Source organism: Bufo bufo, chromosome 5, assembly GCF_905171765.1.
Source record: "Bufo bufo chromosome 5, aBufBuf1.1, whole genome shotgun sequence".
Lineage (NCBI taxonomy): Eukaryota > Metazoa > Chordata > Amphibia > Anura > Bufonidae > Bufo > Bufo bufo.
In genome coordinates, this window is record NC_053393.1 from 172,399,253 (window position 1) to 172,420,602 (window position 21,350).

General features: G+C 42.6%; 1 protein-coding gene and 1 long non-coding RNA gene across 2 annotated transcripts in view; both read left to right on the top strand.

The window, feature by feature from the left end:
* PTPRM (protein tyrosine phosphatase receptor type M) overlaps nucleotides 1–21,350 on the top strand; it is an 855,321-nt gene that overhangs the window by 382,343 nt on the left and 451,628 nt on the right.
* Nucleotides 1,700–11,707, top strand: LOC121002838. Its single transcript, XR_005779336.1, has 3 exons — nucleotides 1,700–1,918; nucleotides 10,627–10,636; nucleotides 11,696–11,707. It is a non-coding gene; the product is annotated as an uncharacterized LOC121002838 (long non-coding RNA).

Genomic DNA, 21,350 nt, shown 5'->3' on the forward strand with positions numbered 1-21,350 from the left:
AAAATACGTTTGTTTAAATGTAGCCTAAGGGTGTATTCCCACGCAGCAGATTTGTTATAGAAATTTCTGTGACCGAAATGCACTTCCAATCATCTGAATGGGGTTGTTCCTGCAACAGGTACATAGTTTACTGCCTTCAGTTGAATGGGACAGTCACAGAAATGTCTCCAATAAATCTGCCACGTGTGAGCACACCAAAATTACTATAAACCAGAATTACTGTTAAGGATTTACTAAGAACTAGGGGGGTTCATGAAACTGGTGTAAAGTAGAACTGGCTTAATTGCCCATAGCAACCAGATTGTACCTTTTTATTTTCCAAAGGAGCTGTGAAAAATGAAAGGTGAAATCTGATTGGCTGCTATGGACAACTCAGCCAGTTCTACTTTACACCAGTATGATAAATGACACCCTTAGGGTCCATTCACACGTCCGTTTTTTCTTTCCTGATCTGTTCCGTTTTTTGCGGAACAGATCTGGACCAGATCTGGACCCATTCATTTTCAATGGGTCCTGAAAAAAAACGGACAGCTCAATGTCTGATTTTTTTTCAGGTCCCATTGAAGATGAATGGGTCCAGATCTGGTCCAGATCTGTTCAGCAAAAAACGGAACAGATCAGGAAAGAAACAACGGACGTGTGAATGGACCCTAAGGGTCCATTCACACATCCACAATTTCGTTCCGCATTTTGCAGAGCCATTTATTTCTATGGGGCAGCACGATGTTTTGCGGATCCATGGATCCGTTGACCTGCAAAACACACACGGACGTGTGAATGGACCCTAAGGGTTTTTCTAGAATCATAAAACCTTCATAAGGCTGTATGCAGGTTTTAATGTATTATGCGGCAGTGCACACATCACCGCTGAGGTGCACCAAAAACTGCAGCTATCCAGCCTAAACAGTCACCCCCAATTATTCCACCAGACAAGAACTTTTAGGGGCGTCATATCCTCTGTGTGGCAGTTTCCCATAGCAACCAGTCAGCCTGCAGCTCAGAGAACATGAACAGGTCCGATTGGTTGCCAAGGGCAGTCTCTCGCCATGCCGGCCTTCATCATGCTAACAGCATCCTGACCTTACAGCCCTGTACACACGATCCACTGCCCGCAGAGCTTAAATAGGCAGAGGGACTAGGCGCAAATGGCGACAAGACAACAAAGTCTTGTCACCATTTTGCAATTCTAAGTCGCACTGGCCACCATTTTGGTTGCCATCTGGAGCTCTGATGAAGATGTTTCACTAGTCATCCAACTGGTTTTCACAACGTCAAAGTACCAGTCACACAGCTAGAAAAACAGTTAAAGGGGTTGTCCGGGACCAAATGTTTTTTTAAAAATACACGTTTAATCACAATGTACATCTAAATAAAGGTGCCTCCATATATTTTCAGCTATTTTCGCCACTTCTATGTGGCTCCAACGGTCCCCCACTCATTGTTTATATATCTGTTTATCTTTACCTGACTTCCGGCTGCACTGCCCTGTGGGTCCTGGGGCAGCGCAGCATCAGGTGGTTACAGCTGTCTCTCTGCTCCTCTGTAACTCCGCCCCCTCATCAATATTCACCTCCATTTATTCTGGAGCTCTTCCGGACTGGAGGGGCGGGGCTTAGTGGGCTGTCGGCCAGCCGCTGTAACTCCGCCCCTCATCAATATTCACCTCCATTCATTCATTCACTGCCAGTGACATCACCGGGCTCCCTGAGCAGCGGAAGAGGAAGCTTTGCTTGCCTGCAAGGGACCCGGTACGTCAATGAGGAGAAGAAAACAGTAACTTCCGGCCATGAATTTCAAAGATGAAAACGGGGCTGCAGAAATCTGTGCCAAAGGTACTACCTGCTTGTATGTAATGTGTATGCCACACTTGTACTATTAGAGCAATGTCCCCAATCCCGGACAACCCCTTTAACTCTTTGTGGCAGAACCGCTCAATATTTTTAATATAGGCCAATTGAAAAAATAATTTTTTCCCAAAATTTTTTAAAATGCAATCATCAAAAAATAATTGCCTCCGAAGGTGTACATAGCCTTTAATTTATGACAAAGCACGAGCCTCATCATAAATAAGGCGCATGCCCTGTCAGTCCATGCTCTTAGATTACAGTTGTCATTGACACCAGGAAACTGACGAAAATGTTAGTGAATTTCCTGGGCCTGATGGCCTCATCTCCACCACACCCCCACCCTGCCCCTCACAACTTCTAAATGGCGAAGACAGTGTAAAAATGCTATGTGTGCTTAAACTTAGGTGCATGGGTATTTAAAAAAGTCGTAAAATGTGAGCGTGCAACTTTTATTACACTCGTTTCTGGCATAGAGGTTCATAATAAATGAGGCCCCTTGTGTATACACAGACGCAATCTGAATTTGAGCTGCAAGGAATGAAAGAGATTACAGTTTGAGATAGTCTCAGACTACCCCGGGCTCCTTGTTGTCACAGATCACATCTCTGCCTAAGGCTCCATTCACACGTCCGCAAATAATGGGTCCGCATCCATTCCGCAATTTTGTGGAACGGGTGCGGACCCATTCATTCTCTGTGGGGACGGAATGGATGCGGACAGCACACAGTGTGCTGTCCGCATCCGCATTTGCGGAGCGCGGCCCCGATCTTCCGGTCCTCAGCTCCGCAAAAGATAGAACATGTCCTATTCTTGTCCGCAGCTGTAGACAAGAATAGGCATTTGTATAGGGGGTGCCGGCCGGGTGTGTTGCAGATACGCAATTTGCGGGTCCGCAACACACCATGGACGTGTGAATGGACCCTTAAAGGAGCTGAGCTAAAAGGCAGCCAGGCAAATGAATAGTAGGAATGTAGCACCCATAGATACGGACATAAATATAAATAAAAAGAGAAAGGATTATTGACAAATTAAAAAGACACTAAACACTAATAAACAATAATTATTGTTACGTTTATGTGAAGATTTAGCTAATAGTAACACTTATGGCAGTGTGGGATCTTATTACTATACGGGGTGAAAGGGAGGTTAGATACACATTGCATTTATTGTGTGCTGTTTGTCTAATAGCAGCAGGTGAGATTATTCATTGTTCCCTGTGGGATGACTTGTTGATATAATGTTCAGTTCCTGGCCTAATTATCAGCATTGTATCCCCATGTAATTGTCGCTTCACCCTAACAATCCAGGAAAGAAGGAGTTAATTAACAACATATTCTTTGTGAAGGCAACCCTATTGTATTTTATTTCAAGTCAACTTTTCCATTGCTCGATTTAGATGGCACATTGACCAGAATTAAGGCCCCATTCACAGGACCGTATTTTTAGTCCGCATCTGATCTGCATTTTTTGCGAATATGATGGGGTCCCACTCATTTCAATGGGTCTGCAAAAAATGTGGACAGCAAACTGTGTGCTGTCTGCATCCATATGTCCGTTTTGTAGTTCCGCAAAAAAGATGTCCTATTCTTGTCTGTTTTGCATACAAGGATAAGCATTGCTACAATGGATTTGCAAAAAAAAACGGATGCAACAAGGATGTCAATCGGAAATCATCCATATTTGTCGCAGACTGCAAAATACATATGGTCATGTGAATGCACTCTAAGGCCCCTCTCACTCGGGCGAGTATTCTGCGCGGGAGCAATGCGTGAGATGAACGCATTGCACCCACACTAAATCCTGACCCATTAATTTCAATGGGGCTGTGTACATAAGCAATGTTTTTCATGCATCACTTGTGCATTGAGTGAAAATCGCAGCATGTTCTATATTCTGCGTTTTTCACTCAACGCAGGCCCCATAGAAATGAATGCAGCTGCGTGAAAATCGCATAGCATCCGCAAGCAAGTGCGGATGCGATTTTCACAGATGGTTGCTAAGGTGACGAGTGATGATCAACCCGGACACCATTTACTTTATTATTTTCCATTATAACATGGTTATAATGGAAAATAATAGCATTCTAATACAGAATGCAAAGTCAAATGTCAATTGAGGGTTAAAAAATAATAAAAACATTACTCACCTCATCCATTTGATCGCACAGCCGGGATCCTCTTCTTTGTTCTTCTTGAAAGGACCTGCAAAAGGACCTTCGCTGACGTCATCGCGCTCACCACGTGGTGAGAGTGGTGACGTCAGCGCAGGTCCTGCTGAATGAAGATAGAAGGACCTTCTATCTTCATTCAGCAGGACCTGCGCTGACGTCAGCAAAGGTCCTTTTGCAGGTCCTTCAAGAAGAACAAAGAAGAGGATCCCGGCTGCGCGATCAAGTGGATGGGGTGAGTAATGTTTTTATTTATTTATTTATTTTTTGAAGAACGCAGCGATTTTTCCTGAACGCATCCTATCCGGCCCTTACCTGCGCCCATGTGAAAGAGGCCTAAAACTGTGGACATATATGGACATTTCACTTACCTCAATTTTTGACATTTAATTCTTTGGTTTCCCTAAAGCCATTTTAACAATATTTATTGGCATAATGTTATTTTAAAAAGGCTAACTCTGGGCATAGCACCATAGCTGAAATGAAAACATCACATTATCTCTAATTTTGCATTACACCACATACATGTGGAGCAAGTGTTTCAGGCACTATTCCAAAACCCATATTTAGTTCATAGTTTATCTTTCTAGCTAAAATTACTGTACATACTGTTCTTTGTCATTTCTTTGTCATTCGACTTATTCATTCGATATTTGTGGTGTTTTGAATCATAGGAATTCGGTACAGCTTATTCATAGATATAATTCTTTCCATATAATTTACTTATGGTTTCAAAATCTCTGCTTGTAGTCCTTTACTAGGAACCTTCATTGCTTGCTTCCAATGGTTAAATCTGTCCTGATCACCTAAGGGAAACAGATGCATAGTTTGGTGCAAGACACATCTCTGGTATGCATGCTGTAACTAATCTTGCACCTGTGGGACCATCATATGACCAGGACAGATTGTTTTCCCTTTAACCCCTTAAGGACTCAGCCCTATTTCACCTTAAGGACTTGGCCATTTTTTGCAAATCTGACCAGTGTCACTTTAAGTGCTGATAACTTTAAATCGCTTTGACTTATCCAGGCCATTCTGAGATAGTTTTTTCGTCACATATTGTACTTCATGACACTGGTAAAATGAAGTAAAAAAAAATCATTTTTATTTATTAAAAAATTGCAAATTTCCAAGTTTCAATTTCTCTACTTCTATAATACATAGTAATACCTCCAAAAATAGTTATTACTTTACATTCCCCATATATCTACTTCATGTTTGGATCAATTTGGGAATGATATTTTATTTTTGGGGGATGTTACAAAGCTTAGAAGTTTAGAAGCAAATCTTGAAATTTTTCCGAAATTTTCAAAAACCCACTTTTTAGGGACCAGTTCAGGTCTGAAGTCACTTTGTGAGGCTTACATAATAGAAACCACCATTCTAGAAACTACACCCCTCAAGGTATTCAAAACTGATTTTACAAACGTCGTTTACCCTTTAGGTGTTCCACAAGAGTTAATGGCAAATGGTGATAAAATTTTAGAATTTAGATTTTTTGGCAAATTTTCCATTTTAATCCATTTTTTCCAGTAACAAAGCAAGGGTTAACAGCCAAACAAAATGCTATATTTATTGCCCCGATTCTGTACTTTGCAGAAACACCCCATATGTACAGGCACACAGTAGGGCGTAGAGGGAAAGGTGCACCGTATGGTTTTTGGAAGGCAGATTTTGCTGGACTGTTTTTTTTTACACCATGTCCCATTTGAAGCCCCCCTGATGCACCCCTAGAGTAAAAACTCCATGAAAGTGACCCCATCTAAGAAACTACACCCCTCAAGGTATGCAAAACTGATTTTACAAACTTTTTTAACCCTTTAGGTGTTGCACAAGATTTAATGGAAAATAGAGATACAATTTAAAAATTTCACTTTTTTGGCAGATTTTCCATTTTAATATTTTTTTTCCAGTTATAAAGCAAGGGTTAACAGCCAAACAAAACTCATTATTTATGGCCCTGATTCTGTAGTTTACAGAAACACCCCATATGTGGTCGTAAACTGCTGTACGGGCACACGGCAGGGCGCAGAAGGAAAGGAATGCCATGCTGTTTTTGGAAGCAGATTTTGCTGGACTGTTTTTTTTTTTACACCATGTCCCATTTGAAGCCCCCCTGATGCACTCCTAGAGTAGAAACTCCAAAAAAGTGACCCCATTTTAGAAACTACGGGATAGGGTGGCAGTTTTGTTGGTACTAGTTTAGGGTACATATGATTTTTGGTTGCTCTATATTACACTTTTTGTGAGGCAAGATAACAAGAAATAGCTTTTTTGGCACCGTTTTTTTTTTTTGTTATTTACAACATTCATCTGACAGGTTAGATCATGTGGTATTTTTATAGAGCAGGTTGTCACGGACACGGCGATACCTAATATGTATACTTTAGTCTTATTTATGTAAGTTTTACACAATGATTTCATTTAAAAAAAAAAAATAAATCATGTTTTAGTGTTTCTATAGTCTAAGAGCCATAGTTTTTTTCAGTTTTTGGGCGATTATCTTGGGTAGGGTATGATTTTTGCGGGATGAGATGACGGTTTGATTGGTACAATTTTAGCATACATGTGACTTTTTTGATCACTTTTATTACCTTTTTTGGGAAGTAAGGTGGGCAAAATTTCAATTTTCTCATAGTTTTTTTTTTTTTTATGGCGTTCACCGTGCGGGGAAAGTAACATGACCGTTTTATAGATCAGGTCGTTACGGACGCGGCGATACCTAATATGTGTAGTGTATTTTATTTTTTACATTTTTATTCAGTGATAAATGTGGTTTTTTTTTATCTTTACTTTTTTCACTTTTTTTATTTTTTATTTTTTTTACCAAGACCCACTTTGTTCTTGAAGATCCAGTGGGTCTGATGTCTGTATAATACAGTACAGTACACTATATAGTGTATTGTACTGTATTTTACTTACACTTTGTCTGAACAGATGCCTTTAGCACAGATCTGTTCAGCACCATGGACAGCAGGATGCCTGAGAAGGCGTCCTGTTGCCATGGGAACCTACCCCGTCTGCCACGACTGAGCAGACGGGGAAGGGTAAAGAGGGGGCTCCCTCCCTTTGTAACCCCATAGTGTCTGGGGGCTGCAAAGGCACAGCAGCCCCCCGATGGGAGAGGGAGGGAGCTCCTTGACTGTTACGGACCGCGGTATGGAAAGGGTTAAACGGCTGACATCACAGCACAGATGTCAGACGTTTATACCAGAGTGTCAGCAATGTGCTGACACTCTGGTATTCCCACTGGACACCAATGAATATTCAAGAGGAGGCGGGCGGGGGATCGCGATCCCGCCTGCCGCACCGCCCGCCTCCTGCACCGCCCGCAAACCCCCCCACCCCCCTGCACCACTCGCCGGCAAAAAATTCATTCGGGGGTGCAGGGGGGTGAAAAATCTATATTTTTGGCATTTTAAAGTTTCTGATCCCGGCGGTCAGGGACCGCGGGGTTCAGAAACTGCAGAAAGCGCTGCAAACCGCAGGTCTGAATTGACCTGTGGTTTGCGGCGATCGCCGATACGGGGGGGGGTCACATGACCCCCCCTGGCATTGTGACAGGATGCCTGCTGAATGATATCAGCGGGCATCCCGTTCCGATTAACCCCCGCGGCGCCGCAATCGCATTTTAAAGCCATGACGTACCGGTACATCATGGGTCCTTAAGGACTCGGGAAACATGCCGTACCAGTACGTCATGCGTCCTTAAGGGGTTAAACAGTGAAAGTTCTTATTAACACCTTAGTAGCCACCAATATGCCTTTTCATGATAGCCGCTACTATCTTGAGGATAGGTCATCAATAGAAAAAGCCCGGACAACCTCTTTAAGCTAGGCCACCAGTATTTACGGCGGTCTTGTCTAAGTGTTGCATGAGTGTCCCAGGCTGGGAAAGAATTAGTGCTCAGATATCCTATGACAACCATTCTCCTGATCTAACAGCATCTCAGGGGTTAAACAATATGGATTGATTCTGCCAGTGTGGGCCGTTTAATCTTTAGGCTCCCAGCACTGTAGAGGGTCTTTAAATATGGCATCAACTCACGAACACAGTGGGCGCCATTGCCGTCTAGTCTCAGCTGTTTCAAACAGCAGAGGCCTGCGAGTAATATCTGTGATCGGCAATAATGCCAGTCGCAGATATTTAACCCTTTAGATACCGTGGTCAAGCGTGACTATAGCATCTAAGTGGTGAAAAACCCAGAAGCACAGACTTCTGGATTAAGACCAGCTCCCCCGTGCGGCGATCAGGGAGGCCGTTCCTTCGTTCTAATACGCCGTGTCTCTCTGAATAGGCCCAGCGTATTAGAGCTGCAGTTCCTATGTTGGACTGAAGGTGGCAGGTCAACATAGGATAACAGCAAATTCAGCTTATACTGTAGTTTTATGGAACTACAGTATAAGCTATAATTAATATAACTAGTGAATATTGTAGCCTTAGAGGGACTAAAAAAAAGTTTAAAGAAAAGCTACATTTTAGAAAAAATAAATAAAAATTTCAAAATTTAAATCACACCACCCTGGAATAAAAAAAGAAATACATAAACAATAAAAAAATATACATCATGGGCATCACCATGTCCAAAAACACCTAAAACTATTAAAATATAAAAATATTCAACCCATACGGCGAATGCCGTAACGTAAAAAAGTCTAAATTACCAATTTGCTATTTTTTCATTGCTTCACTTACCCAAAAAATTGAATAAAATGTGATCAAAAAGTCACACACACTCCAAAATGGTATCAATAAAAACTACAGATCGTTCCTACAAAAAAATGCTTGGTAGACATAACTTAAAAAGTTATGGGAGTCAGAATATGGCAATGTAAAGCAAAAATATTTTTTGTCAGAGTTTTAATTTTATTTTTCAATATTAAAACACAAAAAACTCTATACATATGTGGTTGTAATCATTGTATTTGTACTGAGCCAGAGAATAAAGGGCACAGGTCAGTCTTTCCTCATAGGGACAAAGACCGTAAAACTGTGGTGCATTCAATAATTAAAAAATGGTGTAAAAATTTTTTTTGAAAGATCATACGTCATTCATTTGCTCGCAACGGTCGGCCACCGTCATCTTGCTGTCACGGCTGAGAATGGGGAAAACCCTCAGCCGTGCAATGCTCAGAAATGTCCGGTCGCTACTCGGCCAGGGCAACAGCATTAGGGAGCAGGTCACCTCCTATTGCGTCCCTAGCACTGACCCTGTCTCCTGTCCGCATGAGCCGACCCTGATGGTGGGAGGACTCATACACTGGAACCTAATAGTCCCTGGAAGCCCTCAGGACGGCCCTGAACTAGGAGGAGGGTAAGACTACCTATTCCTCCTAGGCACGGAGGAACAGGGGTCTCACTGGCCAAGCAGCAGGGAGAAGGGGAACAAGAACAGCCTATGAATATGGCAGGTGCACCTAACTGTTCCACACTAACCTGCCACAGCCTTGCTGACTGGAACCTGTGCTCAGGAACGCTGTCCACACAAACATAGACAAACACCACACACATAAGCACACAGAGGAACCAGGACATTCATAGCTGCAAAAACAACCAAAAGCATAGGACATAAACTAAACATCAGGGATAAGGATTTTATGACCGGAAGGGTGGCCCTTACTGGAAGGATGGTAACCAGCAGGAGGATGTCTCCAGCAGCATGGCTGAAGCACCCTCTGACTACTGCCTTCCACTGAGGTTTTATAGGGCCAAGTAGCCACACCCACAGTCAGACACACCCAGTGCACACACACACTAGGAAGGAAGTTAACCCTTCCAACACCAGGGAAGGGAAAACACCACTTAAAGGGGACGTGCACACAATAACATAAAACCAAGACCAAGTGCACACATCACACGAAACCGCATGCACAACATAGCAAGCTGCAATGACACAGCTCATACTGCTATGCTGCCACATACATACTGTTGCCAGCGGCAACCACAGGTGAGGCAAATACCACAGCCCTCACCTGTGATTGACAACCAACTAAACCGCTGACAACCGCATGCGGTTCAGGAGTCACGGTCATAGCCATGGCCGTGACACTTGCTTAAAGTTCTGACGCAAAATCTTGCGTGGCCCATGATGATGTCAGCATGGTGACCTCATACATCACCGCGCAGAGGATTTTGTGCGAGATATTCAAGCAAGATGGCGGCGGTTTACTGAACCTGTAATACCCCTATAATGACTTATGATGTTGTCAGTTCCTGCCTGACTACAGATCTTCAGTGCTGTACTCACGGCATTATGTGAGTACAAGCTCACAGTATCATAGATCATTATAATGGTGTGATTTCCAAAGAGCAGTGTTCGGTCTGGGAAATGCAGACATCACATGGAGTGTGTCTCCCCTATCGAACACACCAATGTGAAACTGGCCAAAAGGAAGGTGGATTACTACAGTAATTAATTTTACAGTACAGAGTCCTTTGTACACAAAACTGCCTGACTAGGCCAATGAAATGTACAATTTATATTTTCCTCATGACACTCATGTTTAAAGAAGAAGTGATCTGATTGGCAGCTATAGGGATGAGGAGCACAAATACAGCCTTAGGGGTTCCATGGGCGGTAAACCTTGCAGTGCTCTCGCTAGAGTGGCGGAGATCGGCAGATGTTTGCTGGGTGGCTCTTTATGTCTTGAACATATTTGCAGTAGCAAAGCTGCTCCTCGAGTAGGCCCTTCCTCCTTAAATTTCCTATTGGGCCCCTTCTTTGCTGTAATAGCATGTAAGCTGCTTTCTCCCCTCAGAATGGAAAGCCCCACAGGATCTCCCCTACTTTTTATCTTCACTATTTTTCAGACATAAACAGTATTATCTCTTTGCCTCTTACAAAAAAAACTGTGTGGAGATTAGAAATCAATGTCATGACTGCCAGTTTGTGGCAAAAGTACATTTGGGCACAGTTTTTTGGACCTTGTGTCGGCTATGTGTGTTTCTTGGCTAAGTGTCTTACACTGTAATGGCCTCTGCGTCCTGTAATGTTCACTCTGTTTTGCACCTCACAGCCGCCATGGTAATTCTCTTATGTGTCATTTTGATGCACTTCTAGAAGGCAGTTACATCATTTCCATCATGGCTCCTCATTTCCAGGCAGTGATAATTGCTGTCACATAGCCTGTCTTTATGGGTTACGATCAGTGTGTATTCAAAGAGCTATGTGAACGTTCTGGACTGTATAATGATTCCTTTTGTACCTCCAGCCGCTTGGTGATAACCGATGTAACCTGCTGGAAATTAAGGTTACATATTCTCAGGTGGGGATCTTAGACTTGCAGTAATCAATATTTGATGCTGATAGTGCTAACAGTTTATTCCAATGAAATATGTTGACTGGACTGAGAAAAATCAATGCCTGGAAATGAAAAACAAGTGTCAGGCTCAACGGGGGCTTTGTGTGTCTTTGATGCTTGCAGGCTGTGCAGTATTTGCTGCAAACCAATAGATAATTTTCTAAACTACAAAATGCACAGAAATAATAAAAAGGACAGCTACAGTAGGTTGGTCTCAGCTGGGAACTTACTGTATAAACACAAATAATGCTTACTGTGCAGTAGGCCATCCTTAAAGAGGTTATCCAACCCCTATAATGCCCCCCCCCCCCCAAAATGCCCAGGCCCCTCACACTGGTCATACTTACCCTGCTGTCTGGAAACCGTGTCGCTTTTAATAGACGCACGGCCGCCTCTGCATCTCCCCGTCTTGCAGATCAAAACATCTGGCGTTGGGGGGGGGCAGCCAATAGCAGGCCGCGCCTTAAACGAGTGACGCTAGGGAGGCTCATTCCTATGACTACATGGTATTGGCCGCGCAGGCATCAGAAGGTGCCGGGGTACCATTGTGGGCATTATATGGGTTGGATAACCCCTTTCATTTATTACATACATTCCCAGTAAAGTGAAATATTTTAGTAAACAGGTTGATTTGACTAAGCCTTTGCTTTAAGTATTTCTCCTATTTACTCACGATGTTCACCAATGTGATCTTAGTACCTGCTTGTAGTGAACAGTATAGATAATTATCAGAGACTGAAAATCCGGGAATGTTCTGTATGTATTTTATTAGTAGGCAAATTGAAAGAAAATCATGCACACCACAAAATTGTGGCTCTGTTTTGTATGGGAACATCATAGAGTACAAATATATAGAGCCTTTGCCTGTACCTCCAAATACCGTAGAAAGAAATATAGTGGCATGCTCGTTCAGGTACTGTATGTAATAAATGGATGTACATACATCCCTAGCCAGAGCATTGTGCAGCAATATTTGCTACAACTAGGAAAGCAATATACACAAGAGCTAAAAGAAGTTGTCCTATCTGGACAATTCCCTTTCTTAAAAGGGTTGTCTGGTCCTCGAACCAACAACTCCTATAGTTCGGACCTGTGCCCTTGAACAAAGAAAAAAGGCCATGAGGCCTGTGACTGGGGGAAGCTGGGAATGGAGCAGCGGCAGGACTGTGGGCAGGTGAGACTGCTTTTTTTATGTTCAGGTGCACATGTCCAAACAATAAGGGTTGGTGGCTCCAAAGCTGGACAACTCCTTTAATGCAATGTCTCTAGGTCTTGGTCCGGCTTCTATATATTTGTGGATTGCAATACATTTTCAATGCATTATCCTGTAGTATTGCACTTTGCCCAGTCAAATGAATGGTCTGCATTTAATAGAGTGTAGGATACTGTTTAGAAAATTGGCATCATCTCCCACCTCTGTAGTCTCCCATCTAACAATCTTGCTCCCCTACACTCCATCCTGAACTCTGCTGCCCGGTAAATCCACTTCTTCCCACTTTTCTTCTCGTGTGTCCCCATTGCCCAGTTAATTCACAAAACCTCCTTTGTGCTTCTCTCGTCTGTTCCTCACACAGTCTTCTACAAGATTTTTCTCGTTCATCTCTCATACTGTACTTTGGAACTCATTACCCGAGCACATCAGATTCTCTCCCAACATCCAAACTTTCAGAAGCAACCTGAAAACCCACCTCTTTATGAAAGCCTACCACCTGCAATAACCCTGTTCTCACTACACTACCATATGAGCAGCGTTTACCCTCACCTACTGTCTCCCTACCCTTGAAGATTGGGAACAATCAAAGCCCTTGTAAGCCCTCCTCTGTATCACTCTGTTAATAAGTTAATTCTATTATATATGTATGCCCCTTTTTTAATGTATAGTCCCCTGAAATTTATGGTCCTTAAAAATAAATAATAATCAGTCTCAAGATGTGAGACTCCAAGCTAACTCCCCCTTTAAAAGTAGTGCATTTTATGTCGAATAAACGTTTTGGGGACATTTATAAATGTAGCAGTCTTTGCAATTTCTCCAGAACTAATTCTCCCCAAAGAAACTGTATTCAGGCCTGCATTTGTTAGGTATGCCATTCAATGCACATGTGAAGCTCAAGATTTATCCATGCTCCTTAAGCAGTTAAACAGTTAAGCACAGCTGAGTGCAGAAATGATTAGTATATGGTATAGAGCACACATAACCCCCAGAGCACTGCTTCCTTGCCTGCTCTAAGACTTGCAAGGTGAGTATATCTTTCATATTGCTACCTTAATAAGATGATATTTTCTTTGAGCAATAGTGTCTGCAGATTGCTTTAATAGAGTGGTTTTCAGTCCTTTCAAAATTTAATTTGGAATACCTTTCTATCACAAGTGAATAAATCATTAAAGGGATTGTTTCACTTTAGCAAATAGCACTTATCATGTAGAGAAAGTTAATCCAAGGCGCTTACTAATGTATTGTGATTGTCCATATTGCCTCCTTTGCCACCTTGATTCATTTTTCCATTATGTTACACATTGTTCGTATCCAGAGGTTACGACCACCCCTGCAAGTCAGCAGCGGTGGCCATGCTTACAAGCAGTGTATAATGTGACGGAAAAAAGAATCCAGCCAGCAAAGGAGGCAATAAGGGCAATCACAGTACATTAGTAAGTGCCTTGTATTAACTTTATGTGATAAATGCCTTTTGCTGAAGTCAGACAACCCCTTTAAGAAACAGTGCCGATTGTTGTGGGGTACTTTGGCAGTGTGGAAAATGCAGATTGAAAGATGGGGCCATGGGGTTAGATCTCAGTATATTTGTAACAGTTTCCATCACTTCCATCATTTGCTTTTATACAGAAGCTAGTGCAGTGGCCGGGTTTCTCTACACTATCAAGGTGTCACCACCTGTTAGAGCTTTCCGGAAGAGATGGTAAGGCTTGGTTCTCCCCAATGGGGAATAAGTCCAGAGAGTCAGAACCTGCAGTATACCAGTGTGCTTCTTTACTGAAGGAATTCAGGGGTGCAACAATCCAGGCGAAGCATAGGGCTGGCTTCTCCAATCTCCTCCCTGGCAGAAGAAGGGTTTGATGCTGAGGAAAGGCCTGAGCTAGCTGTCCCTCTCTCTCTCAGAAGGCTGATACCCTGTCCAAAGGCTGGTGATCCAGGGTCTGTTGCAGAGTATCTCCGTCTCATTCTGTTTACTCAAGTAATCTGGCAGAGTCTCCTCTTCTAAGCACTGCAGAACACTAGGCGCTCTGACTGCGCTCCTTATATACAGTTTCTGGCTGAACTAGAACCTTTTAGTGGGTGGGGTGGCGTGGAGAAACTCACACAAACCAATACAATGTTACACCTTCTGTCTCTCATAGACATGAATTAGAACTTCAATGATACTCAGTGGCAAGGACACAGCAGTTTTTCCAGCCAAAAACAGGTTTTCAGACATAATAGCATAGTAGCACCTGGCATTCAAAAGGTATGTCTGCATCGTTTTGGTGGTAAACAAGTCTTTTTCCCTCTAAAACATGGAGGGAAACAATGAACAGGATATACAGTCGTGGCCAAAAGTTTTGAGAATTACATAAATATTGGAAATTGGAAAAGTTGCTGCTTAAGTTTTTATAATAGCAATTTGCATATACTCCAGAATGTTATGAAGAGTGATCAGATGAATTGCATAGTCCTTCTTTGCCATGAAAATTAACTTAATCCCAAAAAAAACTTTCCACTGCATTTCATTGCTGTCATTAAAGGACCTGCTGAGATCATTTCAGTAATCATCTTGTTAACTCAGGTGAGAATGTTGACGAGCACAAGGCAGGAGATCATTATGTCAGGCTGATTGGGTTAAAATGGCAGACTTGACATGTTAAAAGGAAGGTGATGCTTGAAATCATTGTTGTTCCATTGTTAACCATGGTGACCTGCAAAGAAACGCGTGCAGACATCATTGCGTTGCATAAAAATGGCTTCACAGGCAAGGATATTGTGGCTACTAAGATTGCACCTCAATCAACAATTTATAGGATCATCAAGAACTTCAAGGAAAGAGGTTTAATTCTTGTTAAGAAGGCTTCAGGGCGTCCAAGAAAGTCCAGCAAGCGCCAGGATCATCTCCTAAAGAGGATTCAGCTGCGGGATCGGAGTGCCACCAGTGCAGAGCTTGCTCAGGAATGGCAGCAGGCAGGTGTGAGCGCATCTGCACGCACAGTGAGGCGAAGACTTTTGGAAGATGGCCTGGTGTCAAGAAGGGCAGCAAAGAAGCCACTTCTCTCCAAAAAAAACATCAGGGTCAGATTGATCTTCTGCAGAAAGTATGGTGAATGGACTGCTGAGGACTGGGGCAAAGTCATATTCTCTGATGAAGCCTCTTTCCGATTGTTTGGGGCATCTGGAAAAAGGCTTGTCCGGAGAAGAAAAGGTGAGCGCTACCATCAGTCCTGTGTCATGCCAACAGTAAAGCATCCTGAGACCATTCATGTGTGGGGTTGCTTCTCATCCAAAGGAGTGGGCTCACTCACAATTTTGCCCAAAAACACAGCCATGAATAAAGAATGGTACCAAAACACCCTCCAACAGCAACTTCTTCCAACAATCAGACAACAGTTTGGTGAAGAACAATGCATTTTTCAGCACGATGGAGCACCGTGCCATAAGGCAAAAGTGATAACTAAGTGGCTCGGGGACCAAAACGTTGACATTTTGGGTCCATGGCCTGGAAACTCCCCAGATCTTAATCCCATTGAGAACTTGTGGTCAATCCTCAAGAGGCGGGTGGACAAACAAAAACCCACTAATTCTGACAAACTCCAAGAAGTGATTATGAAAGAATGGGTTGCTATCAGTCAGGAATTGGCCCAGAAGTTGATTGAGAGCATGCCCAGTCGAATTGCAGAGGTCCTGAAAAAGAAGGGCCAACACTGCAAATACTGACTCTTTGCATAAATGTCATGTAATTGTCGATAAAAGCCTTTGAAACGTATGAAGTGCGTGTAATTATATTTCACTACATCACAGAAACAACTGAAACAAAGATCTAAAAGCAGTTTAGCAGCAAAATATTTGTGTCATTCTCAAAACTTTTGGCCACGACTGTATATATATATATATATATATATATATTACAGAAAACAAATAAAATTCAGTTAAACAGTTTTAAATAGTATAAGTTAACCCTTTAAAATAAAATAAAGTGATGAGTTGATGACTTTGCATAGGCGAAATAGGGGCAAATGTCCAGACTTCAAAGTACCCCTGCTTCAGGGCACTACACTAGCAAGCCTATTTTGAATAATTTATAGTAGGGGGTACATTATTCTATTCATGTATAGTACCTATTATTGCAGAACATTTTTTAAAAAGAAAGCAGGTGCTTCATGTTTATCGTTAATTGAGCATTAGTGCCAGTCAGAACTTGTGCTCTCCATTTGCCGCCAGCCATAATGTGCCCTCCATACATTCCCAACCACAGTGTATCCCCATATAAGTGCCAGGTGTGGATTTTCCCCAGTAAAGTGCCATCAAGTGTCAGCCACAGTACCCCCTCAGTGCTATCTAAAATGTCTCCTTTTTGGGTACGACCACACTGCAATGTTGTGGGGCGTTCAGAACGTGGCCAGCCATGCAATTAGGCTGCAGATGCCTCTTATTTAACTAATGAAAACTACACTGTATATTCAGTCTGCATTGTTAATGGCCTTGGCTTTTTCCCATAGCATGTAGATGAGATTTCCTAAAATCGTATTTACTTTGAAATTACTTTAATACATTGTGGTTTTACCCCAAGACTACGTGGGTGTACGCAAATCTAGTAATGCTCCATAGTAAAACTTAGTATGGGCCCCCCTGCCCCACCCAGTTTCCCAGTACGTGTGCAGCAATCACTCCCAGGCAACACAAAGCTCAATGCCCAAGAATTATATATTTTTTTTATTATGCGGAAGAAATTTTAACTTTGAAAATTGTAAGAAAAAAGTCACCCTCCACCTCACCCACTGTATCCATCTTCTACGTTGGCAGAAGTGGAACTAATGCTTCATAAATATTGGGCTCATTTTGACCACCATATTTCTCAATGTGTTTACACCAGACAACTAGAAACTTGCATAAATACACTGATAAATCTGCTTCTCTTTAATTACAAAATGTTCTGCCTCCAGCCACCACTAGGGGGAGCTCATTGCATAGGAAGTTACACAGTTCTATTAACTTAAATGGAAACTGAAATAATCTGTTTGCCCTGATCTCCCCTAGCGTAAATGCAGTATTTTCTTGTTGGGAAAAGAAGTTCAGCACCAGTGGCCCCTGCCCCAGACCCAGACCCCATAGCAGTTGTGTCGTCTGCCTTCATTGAAGATGTGCCTCTTTCTTCAGCTTCTTTCACATTGTACAATGATACAAGCTCTCTGGAGCGCCACTGCCTCTTCAAATTGCTAATCTGAAGGGGTGCCCGGATACGCACCGCCACCGATCTGATATTGATTACAGTGCCCTTGGCCAAAATACAGTGATGTCTCTGCTTCATTCAGTGCTGCTACGTCTCTGTTTTTATATAGCAGGTTAGAAATAGGAGACTTATACCGTACCTAAGGGTAGTAGTGCCAGTGCTACATTTTTACTATTCAGCTTCCACCATATTTGTTTTTCCAGCTTGTCAGAAACTTCTTTTTGCTGCAGTCCAACAAGCTGTGAATGTTTTTAAAGAAGTTCATAGCTGACTCTGGTTAATGTAGTATACAAGTTTTGCAAACATGTAATGTATCTGTAATTGCACCATGCAGATGTAGGGTAATGCTTGGCAAGAGAAAACCCATTTTACAGATGCTCACCAGTCTGCCGAACAGCTATTCTGTGACCATGCAGCGTTCCTGATGGTTCTGAGCCCCTGCTTCTAGCTTTTGCATGCTGTAAGTGATTACTGTGTGGGGAGGCAGTTTGGGCAATTATGACAGAAGCGATATAAAAAGAAAGCTGGAAAAAGCTGAAATCAAGATCTGTAAAGCAGAACGTGAAAAAAAGCAGTTTTAAGCTGAGGTACTTAATTCTTCTGTGCTATATGAAGCTCATGTTACTGACTGCTGTCTTTGTAGCGGGTGCGATACAATACTGTTCATATTTGCAACAGCAATTCAGAAATATAGAAAGGCTTTACCCCAAACTTTATCTATTCCTGTTTCTCAAATACCAGTAACCCTGATTATGCTTAAAGGCTATGTACAACTTCGGAGGCAAGTTCTATGTACAACTTCGGAGGCAAGTTTGTTTTTATGATTGCATTTGACTCATTTTGGGCTAAAAATCTTTTAATTTTAATTGGACGTTACTATTGTGCCATTAATATTGTGCCATTCTGTTACAAATGGTTAACTGTTTGTCTAGCTGTGCGAAATGTACTTTTTACTTTCACTTTGTGCCATCTAAAAACCCTTATCTCTAATTTATAAAGAGGTCATAAACACTTATCTAAACCACATTCTTATCAAAGATAAGATAGGATCTAAGATAAGGATTGAGCTGTAATGAGTGTTTATAATGTCAGAGAGCAGAGATAAGAAGCCTGTCAGATTAGCTGCCTGACGGAGCAGAGAGAAAATTCAGATCCCTCTTAGAGCATCTCAGCACTGTACAGAAAAAGGGGTACCATATTTGTAATAAAGCCCATTTTAAAAATGATTTTCAGATCAAAATGAGTGCAATACAATCAATAAAAAATTGCTTCCAAAGGTGGTCCTGTGTTCATATGTGCCCACATTGCTGAGAAAAATGAAGTTTTGATATATGCAAATGAGCCTCTAGGAGCAATGGGGGCGTAGCTGTTACACCTAGAGACTCTGCTCTCTCTACAACTGCCGCGCCTTCTCCGCTTTGATTGACAGGGACAGGCAGTGTAAACATCATCACATCTTCCTGGCCCTGTCAATCAAAGTGTGGAGGGCATGGCAGTTACAGAGAGAGGTGAGCCTCTAGGAGTAATGACAATGCCCCCATTGCTCCTAAAGGCTCATTTGCACATATTAAAACTTCATTTTTCTCATGGGACCAACACAGATGCCTTCAGCTGCCAAGTGCACGTGCAACAGGTCAGCCAGTTTCATAGGTACAAACTGCTAACAGATGTCCTTTAAGCCTAAGAAGCTAAAAACACTTTCATATGACAGAGGTATATCTGGTTCATCAGTGATACATTATACTGACAGATATTTAAACAGATAAAACATAGAGGGCACAGCGAACAGCATTGACACTAAATGGGGGCTTCATATAATGCTACTTTCACACTAGCGTTTTGGCTTTTCGTTTGTGAGATCTGTTCAGGGCTCTCAAAAGCAGTCCAAAACATATCAGTTTTGCCCGTTTAGCTGTCCGCCTGACGAAGCGGAGCCAAACAGATCCGTCCTGGCACACAAGTCAATGGGGACAGATCCGTTTTCACTGGCACAATAGAAAACGGATCCCATTGACTTTCAATGGTGTTCAAGACGGATCCGTCATGGCTATAGAAGACATAATACAACCGGATCTGTTCATGGATGCATGCGGTTGTATTATTGTAACGGAAGCATTTTTGCAGGTCCATGACGGATCCGCAAAAAACGCTAGTGTGAAAATAGCCTAATAAGGATGTCATGGTTCCTGTCTGTTGGCAGTCAAAATAGCATCACTTGCTGTACGTTTCTGCCCTGTAATAATTCAGGGTTCTTTAGGATATCTTGCAAACAAATTAAAGTAGATTTGTCCTATACATCGAGGATCCTTAAAGGGAACCTGTCGCCTCCTAAATGCATGTAAACCCGCCAGCAGTACCTCAGGGCAGCCCGCAGTGTGATACTAATCATACTTTTCATCCTGCAGTCCGATGCTGCATAAGATCGGAAAACGATCTTTTATCCTCCGTCCGCGCTAGTTTGCATGTCAGCTTGAAGTCAAGGGGGCAGCGGCCTCCTTGCTTCAAGTCAAGGTAACCACGCCCCCTCTTACCTTTGAGTGACATCCCGCAATTCGGCTTTGCTTTCCAAAGTCTTGCGCATGTGCGGTGCCCTCTATTTTACTGCGTGATCCCATGCCCTGACAACAGAGGGTACCACACATGCGCGAGACTTCGGAAAGCGAAGCCGAAAGGCAAAAGGAGACGTGGTTACCTTGACTTGAAGCAAGGAGGCCGCTGCCCCATTGACTTCAAGCTGATATGCAAATTAGCGTGGACGGAGGATAAAAGATCGTTTTCTGACCTTATGCAGTATCGGACTGCAGGATGAAAAGTATGATTAGTATCACACTGCGGGCTGCCCTGAGGTACTGCTGGCGGGTTTCCATGCATTTAGGAGGTGACAGGTTCCCTGTAAAGGGCTTACCCCATGAATTTTATTAAAAATAAACATCTCTGTAGTTATGTCCACCTTTATTATTTCAGTGAGAAAACACTGCTCTTCAGTGTAGTTTTCACTTTTTGCCTCTTTGTACTCACATTATCTGAAGGACTTCTGTCCGTCCTTTCTGTGGGTGGCAGCAGCTTCTCACATGAGACACCTACATCTCCCAGCAGTGCATTGCTTTCAGCTCTTGTTAACCCATTCCTCACCTGCACAGATAATAGCCTCTGACTCACAGCACCAGAGATTTTACTGCAATACTATGGTATGTATTGTCTCCTCTTCCCCCCCCCCCCCCCAATTTTCTCCTTCACTGTCCCCTAGAGTGACATGTAGATATAGAAGTAGTGATGCATGAATGAAAGGTGTTTGGGCCGCTTCACCTGTTTCACTGTGAGATGACTACACCAGCACTGAAAGGAGCAGAAGGTAGCAGGGTAGCTACTCCGCTTGTTAGTCCACCTCTGAATGCAGGAGAAGGTGGACCAGAATTTCAGCCATATGAGAAACAGCAGGGGGTGCAACCAGAGAGGAAAATGCAATGTACATAGAAAACCCTACAATATGTTTTGTATATATTGCAATAATGCTTTATTTGAAATTCCCTATTCATGGTCTTTAAAAACGGAGCCTCCGAAGCCAGTGACTTACAGTAAAATTAGGAGTTAAAGAAAAACTAAGGCT